General features: G+C 37.7%; 1 pseudogene; it reads right to left on the reverse strand.

Moving 5' to 3' along the window:
- Positions 1-980: 980 nt before the first annotated feature.
- LOC129499387 (60S ribosomal protein L3-like) overlaps positions 981-18,449 on the reverse strand; it is a 45,040-nt pseudogene continuing 27,571 nt past the window's right edge.

The raw sequence follows: 18,449 nt of genomic DNA on the forward strand, positions 1-18,449 counted from the left end.
TGTGATTATACTAAAAATACTGAATTGGATATTTTAAAAGAGTGAATCTTACAGAATATGAATTATATAGCTCAGTAATGCTGTTAAAAAGATAATTGCTTACACAGAAAATAATGTATTAGTATAAAATGTACATAAAAATAATGTATGAAAACAACAGCAAAAAAAGACTGGGAAGAAATATATTGCAAGGTTTTTATATTATTAACTAACAAAGGAAAAAAAGTGAATCATAAAAAGTACTCAGACAACACTGAGTAATGTATGTAATCATCGAATCACTACATTGTACATTGAAGCTAATATAATACTCCACGTTAATTTTTATTTTACTGGAGTTAAAAATAGACAATCCAAAAATTGTCAGAAAAATAGAGAAATGGAAGCAAAGAACAGATGCTACAAAGAGATAACAAAGAACAAGAAGTACTACTCAATTTGAAGACTTATTATAGAGCTCAGTAATAGAGCAGTATGGTAATATAGAAGGATGCATCAATGGACCAGAATACAGTTCAGAAAGAGACCTATGCAAACATTTATAGTTGATTTTTGATACAGGTGAAAAACAATTCCGTGGGGAGATGACGACAGTAAAAAATAAGTATTATGGGAAAATTGCACACAATCCCCCGCGCCCACCTTTGATTGATATGTAATCGTGTGTATTATGTGTTAAAAGTAGCTCAAAAGAGATCATGGGCATAAATATAAAACCTAATGTTATAAAAGTTCTACAGAAAATCATAGGAGAAAGTCTTTGTAATCTTGTATAAGGTAAAGATTTCTAAAAAAAAAAAGTAAAGATTTCTGAGATAACACAATCAAAGCTATCATTAATAAAAAATCATAAAAATCTAAAAAAATTCCATCTTAAAGACCCTCTGAAGAGAATAAAAAGCTATAAATGAAGAAGTATTGGCAATGTATTTCTTTTTGTTTTGTTTTTCCACTGAAAAATAATTTTTATTGCAACGCCATCAGCTGCACAGTCTGTTCCTGACATTAGCAATTTGGTCTTTCTTAAGTGGTCCCATGAAAGCTTTCTTCTCCTCCACAGTCTGGAATGAGACAGAGCCAAACTTGGAAGTGGTGTTGATGAGGTGGTGAAGCTGAGGTGGTGAAGACCTCAGTGGTGAAGCTGAGGTCAGTCTTCTGGGCCTGCCCTTTGGTCTGTTCCAGTGAGGACTTGCAGAAAATAAGCTGTTGACTCTTGGTTCCCAGCACACAGCCTTTCAGCCTGACAAAGGCATTGATCACTTCACTATAGTGGACAAAACCACCCAGAGAGTTGATGCTCCCATCAGACATATGATAATCAGTGGAAGCATTGTTCTTAATTACTTTGCCATCCTTGATGAGATAGCTCTGGCCAATCTTGTAGATCTTGTTCATCTCAGTGTGGTGATGGTAGCTTTTCTGCCCAGTCTGAACCATAGAGAAGGCCATGGTGCAGAATGCCATGCCCCAGTACAGGCAACCTTATGCAGCCTCTGCCCGGTCTTGTGGGGTAGCTTCTTGGTATGCCAGTGGCCGGTGACCCTTTGTAGCTTTTGTCTTTTGTGATACCAATGACAATGATCATCTCATCCTGTCCAGACACTGGATTCACAGGCACCTCTTGTCAGTCCCATCCACCTTCTCAGCTCTCAGGCACTATGCTTCCATTTACCTGACTCTCCATGAGGTGGGCCGCCGCCACCATTGTCATCATCGCATCGTGGTCGCTTCTTCTTTTTCTCCTTCTCCTCCTCCTTCTTCTTTTTTGTAAACAAGGACAATTTGATTTTTAGAGGTAAACAAACAGGGATAAATATGGTTTCATGGAAAGGTCATGACTGGTTCATATTCTTGGACCTACTAGAGGGCCATCTTTAGCCTGATGTTTTTCAAGATCATGTTGAAGTATGGGCTAACACTCCTACCTGAGGATTATTTAATTCCCTAAGGAATGTATATTTGTTCATTAACTATTTTTTAGGGCACAGACTGTGAATACTCATGTTAAGTTGTATATATATTGTCCAAAAGCAATGCAAATGATTTTTGTCCTATAGGAAGAAAACCTCCAAAATAATTGTCTATTAACCACTTTTGTATTTAACTTAACAAATTTATATCAGCCTACCTTTCCCAAATTATATAAATCAACAACAAATGACTGAGGAGAAGCTAGCCCCCTCAAACACACATGCGCACACACTCTATTCTCTCTCTCTTCTTTTTTTTTTTTCTTCCCGGGACATTGGCTAGCTCACAATCATCCTATTAACAGTCTTCTCCCAGGTGAGCCCCCAGTAGCCAGCTTTTGCTTCATGGCATTATAACTCTTTGAAATAAGCCTAGTTAAACATGATAAATCTAATTGTTTCGTCAGGAAATGCCAGATTCCAAAAGCCTGGCTGTACTTTTACCCTTGGTTTCTGTGAAGTTATCCTGTAAAACTTTTGATTCCTTCTAGAGCACTCTCAACTGGCATTTCTTGAGGGAATTAAGTCCAAGTTAATGTACTCGGGCCTCCATTTTTATGTATGAATTAACTTCATTTTCCTATGCATCTAGAATAGAATATGATGTGTATTACCCTTGGGAGGACTGGGAAAATAATCACACAAATCACTTTTGGCTTGTAATTCAAACAGGAAGAACCTCCTGAGACCTTGGTGCTACACCAAAGAAGCATAATTTAAATGTCAAAGGGTAAATTCAAAATAACTCAATTCTCTATTTCAAGTTCTCATACACTTTGCAAGGGGATATGGAGACCATAAAGGTCTTTGAAATAAATTATTCTCCCTTTGCTTTTTGTTTCACCTAATGTTTTTTTAAATCTCAAATATTCTAAAAAAATTTCCTTCCTTTCCACATAATTCTATCCTGTCTCTCACTCTCCATGTAGCTAGCGAGATGCTTCTTTCACCATAACTCTGTACTTTAAGATTGCCAAATGTATATCGCTAAGTGCACAGTCTGCAGGAATTGTGATAAATCTATTACTCTAAATTAATCATAAGATTTCCTTAGTGTTATGTTTAGATTACTTCTAATTTTTTGTGTGAATTTACCGTAAGTTTTTGCTTTATAATTACTGTGGGATTCATACATAATTTCTTAGGTAAATATCAGTCTGTTTTGAGTGATAGCAATTTAATTTTGAATACATTACAAAACTTCACATTTTTCTCCCCTTACGATGTTTTAGACTTTGATGTCACATTTTCACCTTTTTATTTTATGCATCCCTTAACTAATCACTGTAGTTTTAGCTAACTTTTCTATTTTGTCTTTTAACCTTCATACTTGCTTTATTAGTTATTGATCAACTACTTTACTATCTATTTCCCTTTTCCAGGGAGATTTTTACTTGTTTTATGTTTCTTGTTATTGGAGCCATTTCTTTTCAGCTTAGAGAAGTGTCTTTAACATTTTTTTTTTTTGTAGGGACAGTTTAGTGGTAAAGAGCTCCTTTAGCTTTTGCTTATCTGGAAAACTTTTAGTGTCTTCTTTAATTCTAAATGATAACCTTGTCTTACAGAGAATTCTTTGTTGGATTTTTCCTTTCATCAATTTGGGTATGTCATGACACTCTCTACTGGCTTGCAAAATTTTGGCTGAGAAAAACAACCTGCCTGTAGCTTTATGGGTTTTCCCTTGTATGTGATAAATTGTTTTTCTTTTGCTACTTTTAACTTTTATTACTTTAATTATATTGTCTTTTGGTGCAGATTTCTTTGGGTTCATCTTATTTGGAACTCTCTGGGATTCCTGGACCTATTTGTCTGTTTCCTTTCCAGATAAGGGATGTTTTCTTCCATTGTGTCTTCAGGTACATTTTCTGGCATTTTTCTCTCCTCCTCCTCCTCCTCCTCCTCCTCCTCCTCCTCCTCCTCCTCCTTCTTCTTCTTCTTCTTCTTCTTCTTCTTCTTCTTCTTCTTCTTCTTCTTCTTCTTCTTCTTCCAGGGATCCCTATTATACAAATGTTACTCTGCTTGATGTTTCCCCAAAGGTCTTTCAAGGCTTTTTTTTTTGTTTATTTGTTTTAAATTCTCTTTTCTTTCTGTTGCTCTGTCTGGATGAGTTCTATTGCTTTGTCTTTCAACTTGCTGATCCAGTCAACAGCTTCATCTGGTCTGCTGTTGAATCCCTCTGGTGTATTTTTTTTTTTTTTTTAGTTAAGTTATTGTGTTCTTCAGCTCTGTAACTGCTGTTTGAAACTTTCTATCTCTGTTGAGGATCTCACTATGTTCATCTTCCAAGTTCAGTAAGCATCTTTATGATCATTCTTTGACTCTTTATCAGGTAGATTGATTATTTCCATTTAATCAATGTCTTTTTTTTATCTTTTTCTTTTATTTGGGACATATTCCTTTATCTCCTCATTTTGCTTGGTTTTGTTTGTTTCTATGTATTAGGCAAATTAACTACCTCCTTCAGTCTTGAAGCAGTGACCTTGTGTAGATGTCACATGGAGCCCAGAAGTCCAATTTCATTTGACTACCAGAGCTAGGTGTTCAAGAGGTATCTTCTGTGTGACTGTTATGATGAGGCCATGTCTGTGATACAGGAATGGGCAGGACTGGTGTTGGTCCTCCTGTATTATGCAGCTACACTATGGTGCAGGAGTCGGTGGGGCTGTACCAGGCTGGCTGAGATGTGCTGAAGTATAGGGGTAGGCAGGACTTATGCCTAGCCCAGCTGTGATGCATTGCTGCACTGGCCCATGAAGGTGGCCTGTACTGTTGCTAGTGTCAGCTATAAGGGGTTGTGGCACTGTGGGTACGGGTGGATTTCTTAGCTGGTGTGCTCATTTCTTTAAGTAGGCTAGAGGAATGGTTCCTAAATGGTGCTTGCCAGCACCAGTCTTAGTAAGGTAGATTGAGGTTGCAAATATGGTACCTGCCAGGTGTCTGCCAGAGAAAATCCCAACAGTTTGTTGCCTACCACCCCTCCCCACCTCCCGTAGATGTTTTAAGATTAGTTAAGTGAGTCTCTTCCACATATGGTGTAGGGCATTTCAAATTGTTTTTGTTTTGCACTGGGTTCCTGAGTAAGTGAGCTTTTGTGTGAGCCCTTAAGAGCAGATTCTCCATTCTTTACAGTTCCATGATTCTTGAATGTAATTCCTATTGGTTCTCAAAGTCTAGTGGTTAAGGGCTTATCTATCTTGTGCAGTATCTTAAGGGTTCCTGATGTGGATTGAAAACCCTTCACTTCTAAGGGAAAAGTTCTCCTATTTTTAGATGCCCTCCTGCTGGTAGATTGCCATGCTTGGGGTTGAGAATTTTGATGAGATGGTATCTCTGCCTCTCTTACCCATCTTGGTGCTTTCATTTTTGTTCTTTGTTGTAGAGACTGTGTTCATCTAGTTTTCTACACATTTTCAAAGGAAGTAATTCCATATGTAGTTGTATACTTGTATCCATGAGAGGGAGTGAGATCAGGAACTTACTATGTGGCCATCTTGAACCCAATCTCTTCTTTTTCCTAAGTTAACCATTTGCTACTCATCCTTTTGCTTTATGTCCCATGTTCATCTTTATCCCATGTGACTCTGGACTTAGATGACATTCTCTTTCAAGGACTTTATTTTCAAATTGCCTGTGACCCTCAGAAAATGTGTTGTTTTTTTATTATACTTGGCAAAAGGAGAAGTACCAGTTTTCCTTGTAACCCAAAGAATGATTTTCTTCTCTTTTATAGTCCTATAGTCTTCTAATTTGAGACTTTGATTCCAGTTCTGTAGTCCCTTCACTAAAGAGAAGGCCACATTTATTTGTTTACTATTTTAAATTTATTTTGGAATAAGTAATTTATGGACACAGGATAAAATTTTAAAAGTTATAAAAAAATTTTCATGAAATTTAAGTATTTTTCTCACTCCTATGTCCCAACTACTTGGTAATTCTTCCTAGAAATAATCAGTATTACTAATTTCTTCTGTAATCCTTCAGATATGTTATGTATGTGGACGTAAATCTTTCTCCATATAATCCCCTTTATATCTGTTTTCTTTTAAATATGTTAGCTACTACAAATAATACTTTATATACTGCTTTTTTGCACCACAGTACAGAGCATTTTATCCTAACTTTGCCAATAATATTAGCCTCCTGAGTGAAATGTAAAGTAAAAAATGAGAAGAAAACCTGATTTCTTCTATCTGCAAAATGTCTTACTTTGGTTGACATATATTTTGACTTAACCAACAAAGGCAATAAGTTTATATGTAAGTAGTATGATAACCTATTATATTAATTAAATGCACTGCCTAGAGAAAATAATTCATTATATAACCTGAAATAAGTTGTTGAGAATATGTTTAAATGTAACTCTTTGTTTTAAATTTTGTCTTGTAGGTAAGACTTTAGAGTAGTGCTAAAGCTTACTATGGGACCAGATATATTTAGTAAGAACTTAGTCCAAGTACACTTTATTTACATTGAATTTGTATGATGAATAACTCATTTTTTGCCAATTAACAATTTCAGCAGTTTTGGGGAAAATGATTATTTTTAAAAAGATTTTATTTATTTATTTAAGAGTGAGAGAGAGAGTACAAGCACAGGGAGCAGCAAAGGGAGAGGGAGAAGCAAGCAACCCACTGACCAGGGGGTCCAATGTGGTGCTCGATCCCAGGGCCCTGTGATCATGACCTGAGCCAAAGGTAGACACTCAATCAACTGAGCCACTGGGCACAGGAAAATGATTATTTGTAAGCTGTCTCAGTTTTAGTTAGTGCTTTTGGTTTCTAAGAGGCCCTCATTTATGCCACACAATGCAAGAACATAAAACCACTCATTTGCTAGTTTGAAGATAAACTTCTCTTATTTTACAGTATTAACTCATAATTTGTAAAATAAGGCTTTTATATTATTTTGGGAAAGGTGTTATAACACCTATCTTGGCCTCTTGGAATCTAAAACATTGATTTGTTAGTAAGGAATAATCTGGGAAAGATGGTTTTATAGTAGTGGCACTTGTGAAATAGAATATATGATTAGTTTGACATGTAGTAAATGACTTTTTTCCCCACAAAGCCAACATTATGCCAAATAATAATAACTTTTAGAAACATTTCTAAGTCATTCCATTTTATTTTTAGTTTTATAATGTTTACTTGTAAATTAAATTTTACTTCCTAAATGAAATAGTTTTCTAAATGAGAAGAAAACACCTCCTGTGGTTGTTTCTAATTTCATTTTCTGCTAACATAGCTGTTGGCAGTAGAAATGCAGAACAATTTTCAAAGAGTACTGTCAACCATGTAATTTCTTGGCAAATATATGACAATTACTTTCCATGTAATTATAGTGTCATTCCATGAGATCCTACAGCTTAGTCTAGGAAGAGACTTACCAGGTCATCCTGTCCATCATTTTACTTGTTGTTTCCTTATGTCAGTGTCCTACTCACACCATATATTTTGACTCCACTTAATACCACAGTCAGATCCATGTCCATACCAGAATTATCAAAAAGAAAAGAGAAAGGAGCCAAACAAAATCATGAATGAAAGAGGAGAGATAACAACCAACACAAACTATAAGAGAATATATTTTTTTAATTTTTATTTATTTATGATAGTCGCATGAGAGAGAGAGAGAGAGAGAGAGAGAGAGAGAGAGAGAGAGGCAGAGACATAGGCAGAGGGAGAAGTAGGCTCCATGCACCGGGAGCCTGACGTGGGATTCGATCCCGGGTCTCCAGGATCGCGCCCTGGGCCAAAGGCAGGCGCCAAACCGCTGCGCCACCCAGGGATCCCTATAAGAGAATATTATGAGCAATTATATGTGAACAAATTGGACAATCTGGAAGAATGGACAAATTCCTAGACACCATCGAAACTGAAACTGGAGAAATATAAAATTTGAATAGACCCATAACCACTAAGATATTGAATCAATAGTCAAAAATTTCCCAATAAACCAGAGTCCAGGGCTGATGGTTTCCCAGGTGAATTCTACCAAACATTTAAAGAAGAATTTATATCTATTCTTCTGAAGCTGTTCCAAAAGTAGAAATGGAAGGAAAATTTCCAAACTCATCAATGAGGCCAGTATTACTTTAATCCCAACAGCAGACAAAGACTTCACTAAAAAGGAGTATTACAGACCAATATCCTTGATGCACATGGGTGCAAAAATTCTCAACAAGAAACAAGCTAATTGAATCCAAGAGTACATTAAAAGGGATGTTTACCATGATCAAGTGGGATTTATTCTTAGGCTGCAGGGGTGATTCAATATCCACAAATCAATCAACATGATACACTGTCTTAATAAAAGAATGGATAAAAGCCATATGATCCTCTCAATACATGCAGGCAAAGCATTTGATAAAATATAGCATCCTTTCCTGATTAAAAAAAAAACCTCAATAAAGGATAGAAGAAACATACCACAACATCATAAAGGCCATATATGAAAGACCCACAGTGAATATCATCCTCAGTGGGGAAAAACTGACAACTTCCCCTTAAGGTCAGGAACACAATAGGGATGTCCACTCTCACCACTCTTCTTCAACATAGTACTAGAAGTACTAGCCTCAGCAATCAGAGAACAAAAAGAAATAAAAGATATCCAAACTGTCAAGGAAGTCAAACTTTCACTCTTTACAGATGACATGACACTTTATGTAAAAAAAAAAAAAAAAAAAACAAAAAGACTCCACCAGAAAATTGCTAGAACTGATACAGGAATTCAGCAATGCCACAGGATATAAAATCAACATACAGAAATCTGCTGCATTTCTATATACCAACAATGAAGCAACAGCAAGAGAAGTAAAGGAATCAATCCCATTTACAATCACCCCAAAAACCATAAGATACCTAGGAATAAGCCTAACCAAAGAGGTAAAAGATCTGTACTCTGAAAACTGTAGAACACTTATGAAATAAATTGAAAAGGACACAAAGAAATGGAAAAAAAATATGTTTTGGATTGGAAAAAATATTGTTAAAATGTCTGTACTACCCAAAGCAATCTACACATTCAGTGCAATCTTGATGAAAATAACACCAGTGTTTTTCACAGAACTAGAACAAACCATCCTAAAATTGGTATGGAACCACAGAAGAGTCTGAATAGCCAAAGTAATGTTGAAAAAGCAAAGCAAAGTGGGAGGCATCACAATTCCAGCTGTCAAATTGTATTACAAAGTTGTAACCATCATGACAGTATGTTACTGGCACAAAAACAGACACATAGATCAATGGAATAGAATAGAGAACCCAGAAATGGACCCATGACTGTATGGCCAACTAATCTTCAACAAAGCAGGAAAGAATATCCAATAGAAAGAAGACAGTATTTTCAACAAATGTTGGGAAAATTGGACAGTCACAAGTGGAAGAATGAAACTGGACCATTTCCTTACACTATCCACAAAAATAAATTCAAAGTTGATAGAAGACCTAAATATGAGTCAGGAAACCATCAAAATCCTAGAGGAGAAAGCAAGCAGTGACCTCTTTGACCTCAACCCAGGCAACTTCTTACTAGACACATCTCTGGAGTCAAGGGGAACAGAGGCAAAAATTAACTATTTGGACCTCATCAAGATAAACAACTTCTACACAGCAAAGGAAACAATCAATGAAACTAAAAGGCAATTGATGGAATGGGAGAAGATATTTGCAAATAACATATCAGATAAAGGGCTAGTATCCAAAACCTATAAAGAGCTTATCAGACTCAAAACCTAAAAACCAAATAATCCAGTTAAGAAAAGGGCAGAAGACAGGAATAGATTCTTTTCCAAAAAAGACTTCCAAATGGCTAACAGACATATGAAAAGAAATGCTTAACATCACTCATCATCAGGGAAATACAAATCAAAACCACAATGAGATACGACCTCACACCAGTGAGAATGGCTAAAATTAACAAGTCAGGAAACAACAAATGTTGATGAGGATGTGGAGAAAAGGAATACTTTTGCACTGTTTGTGGGAATGAAACCTGGTGCAACCACTCTAGAAAATAGTATGGAGGCTCCTGAGAAAGTTACAAATAGGGGCACCTGGGTGGTTAAGTGTCTGCCTTTGGCTCCCGTCATGATCTCCAGGTCCTGGGATCAAGTTCCACATCTGTTCCTTGCTTAGCGGGGAGTCTGCTTATCTCATTCTCTCTGCCTCTCCCCCTGCTATTGTTCTCTCTCTTTCAAATGAATAAATTAAAAGAAAAAAAAAACTTTAACAAAATTAGAAATAGAACTACCTTATGACCCAGCAATTGCACTACTAGGTTTCTATCTAAAATTATCAAAAATGCTGATTTAAGGAGTTATGTTCTCCTCAATGTTTATAGCAGCACTATCAACAATAGTCAAATTATGGTAAGAGCCCAAATATCTATTGACTGATGAATGGATAAAGAAGTGTTACACACACACACACATCACACACACACTATTCTCAAAAAGAATAAAATCTGTGCCTGGGTGGCTCAGCTGGTTAAGCATTCAACTTTTGATTTTGGCTCAGGTTGAAATTTCAGGGTCATGAGATTGAGCCCTACATCAGGCTACACTAATACCTAGTGGTAGTATTATCTTTCTCCTTCTCCCTCTGCCTCTCCCCTTTTCTCTCCCTCTGCAAAAAAAAAAAAAAAAAAGAAAGAAAAAAATGAAATATTGCCATTTGCAATGACATGGATGGAGCTAGAATATATTATGCTAATTGAAATAAATCAGAGAAAGACAAATATATCATTTCACTCATGTGGAATTTAAAAAACAAAACAGATGAACATAAGGGAAGGAAGAGGAAATAAGATGAGGTAAAAACAGAGAAGGAGGCAAATTGTAAGAGACTTTTTTTTAACTACTGAGAACAAACTGAGGGTTGCTGGAGGGGAAGTAGGTAGGGAAATGGACTAAATGACTGATAGGCATTAAGGAGGGCACATGCTGGGATAAGCACTGAGTGTGTGTGTGTGTGTGTGTGTGTGTGTGTTTTCCAGATTTTATTTATTTATTCATGGGAGACACAGAGTGAGAAGCAGAGACACAGGCAGAGGGAGAAGCAGGCTCCATGCAGGGAACCTGATGTGGGACTCAATCCCAGGACCCCAGGATCACGCTCTGGGCCAAAGGCAGGCGCTCAAACGCTGAGCCACCCAGGCGCCCCAGCATTAGGTATTATATGTAAATGGTGAACCACTAAATTCTACTCCTGAAGCCTGTACTATCCTATATGTTAATTAATTGGAATTTAAATTAAAAAAAAATTCTCCCAGGGTTGCTCGGTTGGCTCAGCAGTTTAGTGCCTGCCTTCTGCCCAGGGCATGATCCTGGGGACCTGGAATCAAGTCCCATATCAGGCTCCCTGCATGAGGCCTGCTTCTTCCTCTGCCTGTGTCTCTGCCTCCCTCTCTCTCTCTCTCTCTCTGTGTGTCTCCCATGAATAAATAAAATCTGGAAAAAAGAATTCCCCGACACTTTGAGTGCTTTTCTTGAACATTTCCATTTAAAATATGTCTTAAGACTCATCATCCAATTTTTCAAAAGAAAATGCAAAAGAAAGTACGTAGTTATTCACACTCACAAGTTAGAATTAGTTTTTTATAGGAGAGTGGAGAAGCAGAAAAGTATGCTGACATTTTTAGTTTAATGAAAAATTATTGTTTAGCTTAGTTTTGAATAAACTATTAAAATATCTGAATGAAAAATATTTTTTTAAATGTCACAAGTTTAAATAGAATTTCATATGCTTTTTAAGTAGAATTTCTGATGCTTTTACCTATAATTACAAAAATTACATTGATGTTACAAATGTATTTGTTACTAGGATTGGGGGCTTGGTCTGTATAACTCACTCACTATAGACATTGAGATTTACTTAAAAGACCTAGGTATTATGGAAAGCATTTTAATTATGATGAAAGTAATATAGACATTTGATGGATTTACTGTATTTGGGTATATTGGCAAAATTTCCATAACACGAAGAAAGATGAGGAAGAACAGAAAAGTTTGAACTAATATATGAGGATCGTCAGCATTTTTGAAATATCTGATTAATTATGAAAGTCTCCATTTAATTTTGCCAGAGTACACAGAACCAAAAAGGAAAAAAGTCTTCAATTTTTAAAAATAATCACTGCTTAGAATATATACTGCTCTATTTTATTTTAAAATGCTATTTATACCACTAAATGATTAAGTATCAGCAAGCCCTTTGCAAAGATTAAAAATGTCAAAAATCAGAAAATTATTTTACCAAGATGTGTGTATGTTAACCACATTCTAATTAATTTATAAGTATAAATGGATTTATTTTTCACAAGTATTTTTTGAGCACCTATTTGATTCTATGCATGGCATAAATCTTGAGGAGACAGAGTACAAATATGAATGAGCAAAGCACATAGTGGTGAGGTTGTGGTTTGCTGAAGCCAGCTCGTACTGTCTCATGGTAGCCAATTGTGAGCATCCTTCCTGAAAGCCAGGAAGTACATCTTGCTGGTACCTTAAATTTGGTGGCAGTGGAAACATAGTGAAAATAAGCAAATGTTACAGAAGATGGGTTTTTCGCTCTTTTTTTCCTTCTTCTTAGTGGTGGCAGGAGTCAGTTGTTAGTTTTCTAAGACACCATTGGGTAAAGAGTATAGGCTATGCAAGGAGATACATGTAATCAGCCCTGTTTTGCACTGTGTAAAGTTAGACAAGATTTACTTAGCCTTTTTAGACTGTTAACTCGTCTGTTAAGTGCAATTCATATCATTAACGTCATATATTTGTTGTAATATCACTGTAATATGCTTAGGTTAACTTGGTTCACAGAAAACTGATTTTTTTTTTCAGTCACAGCTTGCTGTGTACCAACAGATGTTACAGTAGAGTAGACTAAATTGATAAGTATTAAAGTATCTTAAAATAGTTATTTAGAAAGTATTGGTAGTATAGAGAAGAGGATGCTTAACTCTGTGAAGGAAGCTTGGAGGGATATAAAGAAATAATTGTGATAGATGTACTAGAGTTTGCTAAGTGAGGAAAGTGGATGGTGTGAGAAGAAGCCTACCTAAGTCATAGCAACTGTGTGAGGGGTACAGATATAGTATAGAAGGACATTTGATAAAATGGGTAGTACTTTCAGAGATACGTGCGTGGTTTGTTTCAAAGTCAACTCTGGGCAATGTATCTTTTGAGAAAGGCTACTGAGAGTAAATGTCATCTCTCCCAATAATTTTGCCTGAAACATGATATTTTTTAGTTTTCTCTCTGCTCCATGGTTCCTAGAATTAAGAGTGAAAGATTTCCTATTGGACACTGACCACCAGGCTCATACGTACATTTATAAGTTGAAGTACTAAACAAATTAGGTCTTCAAATTGATTTATATATGTGAACTAATCCACTAATGTGTCAGGCTAAATTGTTAAGCATTTATATTAACTTTTGTAGCTGGGAGCTTTGGAAAAACAGTAACACATAGTCATTTACATTTAAGAAGGCAGTATATTTCAAGCCTATATTTAGCAAATACAACCTATTCATAAATTCAGTATTTTTTTTAAATGAAGCTGATGGAATAATATTAGTTAAATATAATATTTATTGAAGGCTCCTAGGGGGCTCAGCCGGTTAAATATCTGACTTGATTTCAGCTCAGGTCATGATCTCAGGGTTGTAAGACTGAGCCCCACATTGGGCTCTGCTCTAGGCATGGAACCTGCTTAAGATTCCCCCTTCCACATAGGTTATATGGCAAGACGGCAGAGGTGTAGGGTCCCCAAGTTACCTGTCCCCACCAACTTACCTGGATAACTTTCAAACCATCCTGAAAACCTACGAATTCAACCTGAGATTTAAAGACAGAACAGCCGGAACGCTACAGAGAGAAGAGTTTGAGCTTCTAACAAGGTAGCAAGGCAGAAAAAAATTAAAAGTAATCCAGTGGGGGAGGGGCCCAGCCCCGGAGAAGCAGGAACTTAAAAAATCTACACAGGATTCTTTCTGGATGGAAAAGCGCTTGCAGAGAACTCGGGCAGGACCCCAGGAGGGGCAGTGGAACCCCCAGGTTCTTGGGGTCACTAACTGAGAAGGTGCGCCCCGGGGAGAGCGCCTCACACCCGGCAGGCTGAGTGGGGGGAAAGGGCTGGAGCTCTCCAGGCGGGGCCTCAGGAGCAGCTCAGGCGGCGGCTCCACGGGGAGGGGGCTGCCCGGCCCTGGGAGCGCGATCCCAGCACAGGCCCCGGAGCCCAGGGCGCTGGGGACACAGCCCAGGATCCTGCGCTCCCCCCGGGACAGGTGGAGGCCGGGAGGACACAGGACAGCGAGGATGCTCCTGCCGCCGGGAGCCCCCGAGCTGTGCAGGTCAGCGCCTGCCACCCCTGGGGCATCAGGCCCCTGCGGACTGGGAGCTGCAGGAGTTACTGCATGAGCTGACTCTAAGACTGGGGAGCTGGCCGCTGCCAGTGGGGTTGTTGCTCCTGGTGTCACCCTGTGCCTGGGATGGAGCGGGGCCCCAGGGAACAGGGGCCTCACAGGATAAACAGCTCCCACTGAGCCGTGCACCTGGCAAGGGGCAGGGAAGCTCCCCCAGGTGCACACACCTGAGAATCAGCACAGCAGGCCCCTCCCCCAGAAGACCAGCTGGAAGGACAGGGGAAGACCAAGTTCTTGACCCAGCAGCGCTGGGAAGCTCCAGGGGAAGTCGAGGGATTTACAGTATATAGAACCAGAGGGTACCCCTCCATGTATTTTTCTTCCTTTATCCAGTACAACTGTTTTTATATCAGACTGTAAATTTCCAAATTTATTTTTCTCTTTTCCTACCTTAACTACAATATTTTACCACCTCTTCATTTTTAAGATTCTTCCTTTTTGACTTTCATATTTCTATAATTACAGGTCCTAGATATACTTTCACTTCCAGATTCCCTTCAGCATACTCAACTTAGTTTGGGAGATATACAAGATATGTGTTTTTTTGTTTGTTTGTTTTGTCTTTTTTGTTTTCTCTGCCTCATTCTGTTCTATAATGGTGGAAGTTAATACCTTCTGAAACATGACTAGTATGCACCCAGAACCAAGTGGTATGCTGAGCTGGTTCATTCTGTGAGATTCCTCATTCCCATTCTACTCCCCTCTTTTATCTCATTTATGCTTTGGTGGTAATGATGGGGACTTCTACAAGTATTTCTGGTTTATATAAATGCGGGACTGAACATCTCCTAACATACAGAACTTAATATACTCAGAACCAAGAGGATCACCTTTTAGAACCCCTCAGGTAGACTACATTCTAACTTCACTACAATTTTGTCACCACCACCTTCTCCCAGTACCCCCCTTCTATTTTTCTTCTCCTTTTTTTCTCCCCCCCCCCTTCCTCTTTGGGATTCTTGGCCTTTTATTTTTTTACTACTTTGTTTTAAAATTCGTTTTTCACTTTAATGGTCCTTTTGTTTTATTTCATTCTGATCTTTGTTTTCAATTTCTGGTCTCCGACCTCAGCAGAATCATCTAGTGTGAAATATACTTAGGTCTTGGTTGATATTCTTGATGCAGCCTGCTTATATAGCCACTCTGCACTAAGAAAAATGACTAGAAAGAACTAACCACAAAAGAAAGAATCAGAAACAGTCCTCTCTCCCACAGAGTTACAGAATTTAGATTACAATTCAATGTCAAAAAGCCAATTCAGAAGCACAATTATAAAGCTATTGGTGGCTCTGGAAAAAAGCATAAAGCAATAAAGAGACTTCATGACTCCATAATTTAGATATAAACAAGCTGAAATTAAAAATCAATTAAATGAGATGCAATCCAAACTGGAGGTCCTAATGACGGGGGTTAATAAGGTAGAAGAAAGAGTGAGTGACATAGAAGACAAGTTGATGGCAAGGAAGGAAGATGAGGAAAAAAGAGGAAAACAATTAAAAGACCACGAGGAAAGGTTAAGGGAAATAAATGACAGCCTCAGAAGGAAAAATCTATGTATAATTGGGGTTCCAGAGGGCACCGGGAGGGACAGAGGGCCAGAAAACATATATGAACAAACCATAGCTGAGAACTTCCCTAATTTGGGGAGGGAAACAGGCATTCAGATCCAGGAGATAGAAAGGTTCCCCCTACCCCCATATCAATAAAAACCGTTCAACAACTCAACATTTAATATTGAAACTTGCAAATTCCAAAGATAAGGAGAAAATCCTTAAAGCAGCAAGACACAAGAGATCCCTAACTTTGCCATTCAAATGGTCCTCAAAAGAAATCAGGGGTAGCAATCCTCATATCAATTAAATTAAAGTTTATCCCAAAGACTGTAGTAAGAGATGAAGAGAGACACCGTTTCATAATTAAAGGGTCTATCCAACAAGAGGACCCAACAATCATGAATATTTATGCCCCGAATGTGGGAGCTGCCAAGTATATCAATTAATAACCAAAGTAAAGACATACTTAGATAATAGTACACTAATACTAGGAGATTTCAACATGGGACTTTCTGAAAATGACAGATCTTCTAAGCACAACATCACCGAAGAAATAAGAGCTTTAAATGATACAGTGGACCAGATGGATTCCACAGATATTTACAGAACTTTACATCCAAATGCAACTGAATACACATTCTTCTCAAGTGCACATGGAACTTTCTCCAGAATAGACCACATACTGGGTCACAAATCAGGTCTCCACTGATACCAAAAGATTGGGATTGTCCCCTGCATATTTTCCGACCATAATGCTTTGAAACTTCAACTCAATCACAAGAAGAAATTTGGAAGAAACTCAAACAAATGGAGGTTAAAGAGCATCCTGCTAAGAGATGAAAGGGTCAACCAGGAAATTAGAGAAGAATTAAAAAGAATCATGGAAACTAATGAAAATTAAGATACAACTGGTCAAAATCTTTGGGATACAGTAAAAGCAGTCCTAAGAGAGGAATACATCGCAATACAAGCATCCCTCAAAAAATTGGAAAAAACTCAAATACACAACCTTGTACCTAAAGGAACTGGAGAAAAAACAGCAAATAAATAAAAGCCTACACCAAGCAGAAGAAGAGAGTTAATAAAGATTCGAGCAGAACTCAATGAAATCGAGACCAGAAGAACTGTGGAACAGATCAACAAAACCAGGAGTTTATTCTTTGAAAGAATTAATAAGATAGATAAACCATTAGCCAGCCTTATTAAAAACAAAAAAGACTCAAATTCATAAAATCATGCATGAAAAAGGAGAGATCACCACCAACACCAAGGAAATAGAAACGATTTTAAAAACATAATATGAGCAGCTATACACCAATAAGTTAGGTAATCTGGAAGAAATGGATGCATTTCTGGAAAACCACAAACTACCCAAACTGGAACAGGAAGAAATAGAAAACCTGAACAGGCCAATAACCAGGGAGGAAATTGAAGCAGTTACCAAAAACCTCCCAAGACACAAAAGTCCAGGGCCAGATGGCTTCCCAGGGGAATTCTATCAAATGTTTAAAGAAGTAACAATAACCATTCTGCTAAAGCTGTTCTGAAAGATGGAAAGGGACAGAATAATTCCAAACTCATTCTATGAAACCAGCATCACCTTAATTCCAAAGCCAGAGAAAGAACCACCAAAAAGAGAATTATAGACCATATCCCTGATGAACACGGATGCAAAAATTCTCAACAAGATACTAGCCAATAGGATCCAACAGTACATAAAGAAGAGTATTCACCATGACCAAGTGGGATTTGTCCCCGTGATGCAAAGTGGGTCAACACTCGTAAAGCGATCAGCGTTATAGATCACATCAACGAGAGAAAAAACAAGAACCATATGATCCTCTCAACAGATGCAGAGAAAGCATTTGACAAAATACAGCATCCATTCCTGATCAAAACTCTTCAGAGTGTGGGGATAGAAGGAACATTCCTCAGCATCTTAAAAGCCATCTACGAAAAGCCCACAGCAAATATCATTCTCAATGGGGAAACACTGGGAGCCTTTCTCCTTTGATCTGGAACATGACAGGGATGTCCACTCTCACCACTGCTATTCAGCATAGTACTAGAAGTCCTAGCCTCAGCAATCAGACAACAAAAAGAAATAAAAGACATTCAAATTGGCAAAGAAGTGAAACTCTCCCTCTTTGCAGATGACATGATACTGTGCATAGAAAACCCAAAAGACTCCACCTCAAGATTGCTAGAACTCATACAGCAATTCGGCAGTATGGCAGGATACAAAATCACTGCACTGAAATCAGTGGCATTTCTATACACTAACAATGAGACTGAAGAAAGAGAAATTAAGGAGTCAATCCCATTTACAATTGCACTCAAAAGCATAAGATACCTAGGAATAAACCTAAGCAATGAGGTAAAGGACCTATACCGTAAAATCTACAAAACACTTCTGAAAAAAATTGAGGAAGACACAAAGAGATGGAAAAATATTCCATGCTCATGGATTGGAATAATTAATATTGTGAAAATTCCAAAGCT

The sequence above is a fragment of the Nyctereutes procyonoides genome, unplaced genomic scaffold (genome assembly GCF_905146905.1).
Source record: "Nyctereutes procyonoides isolate TBG_1078 unplaced genomic scaffold, NYPRO_anot_genome, whole genome shotgun sequence".
Lineage (NCBI taxonomy): Eukaryota > Metazoa > Chordata > Mammalia > Carnivora > Canidae > Nyctereutes > Nyctereutes procyonoides.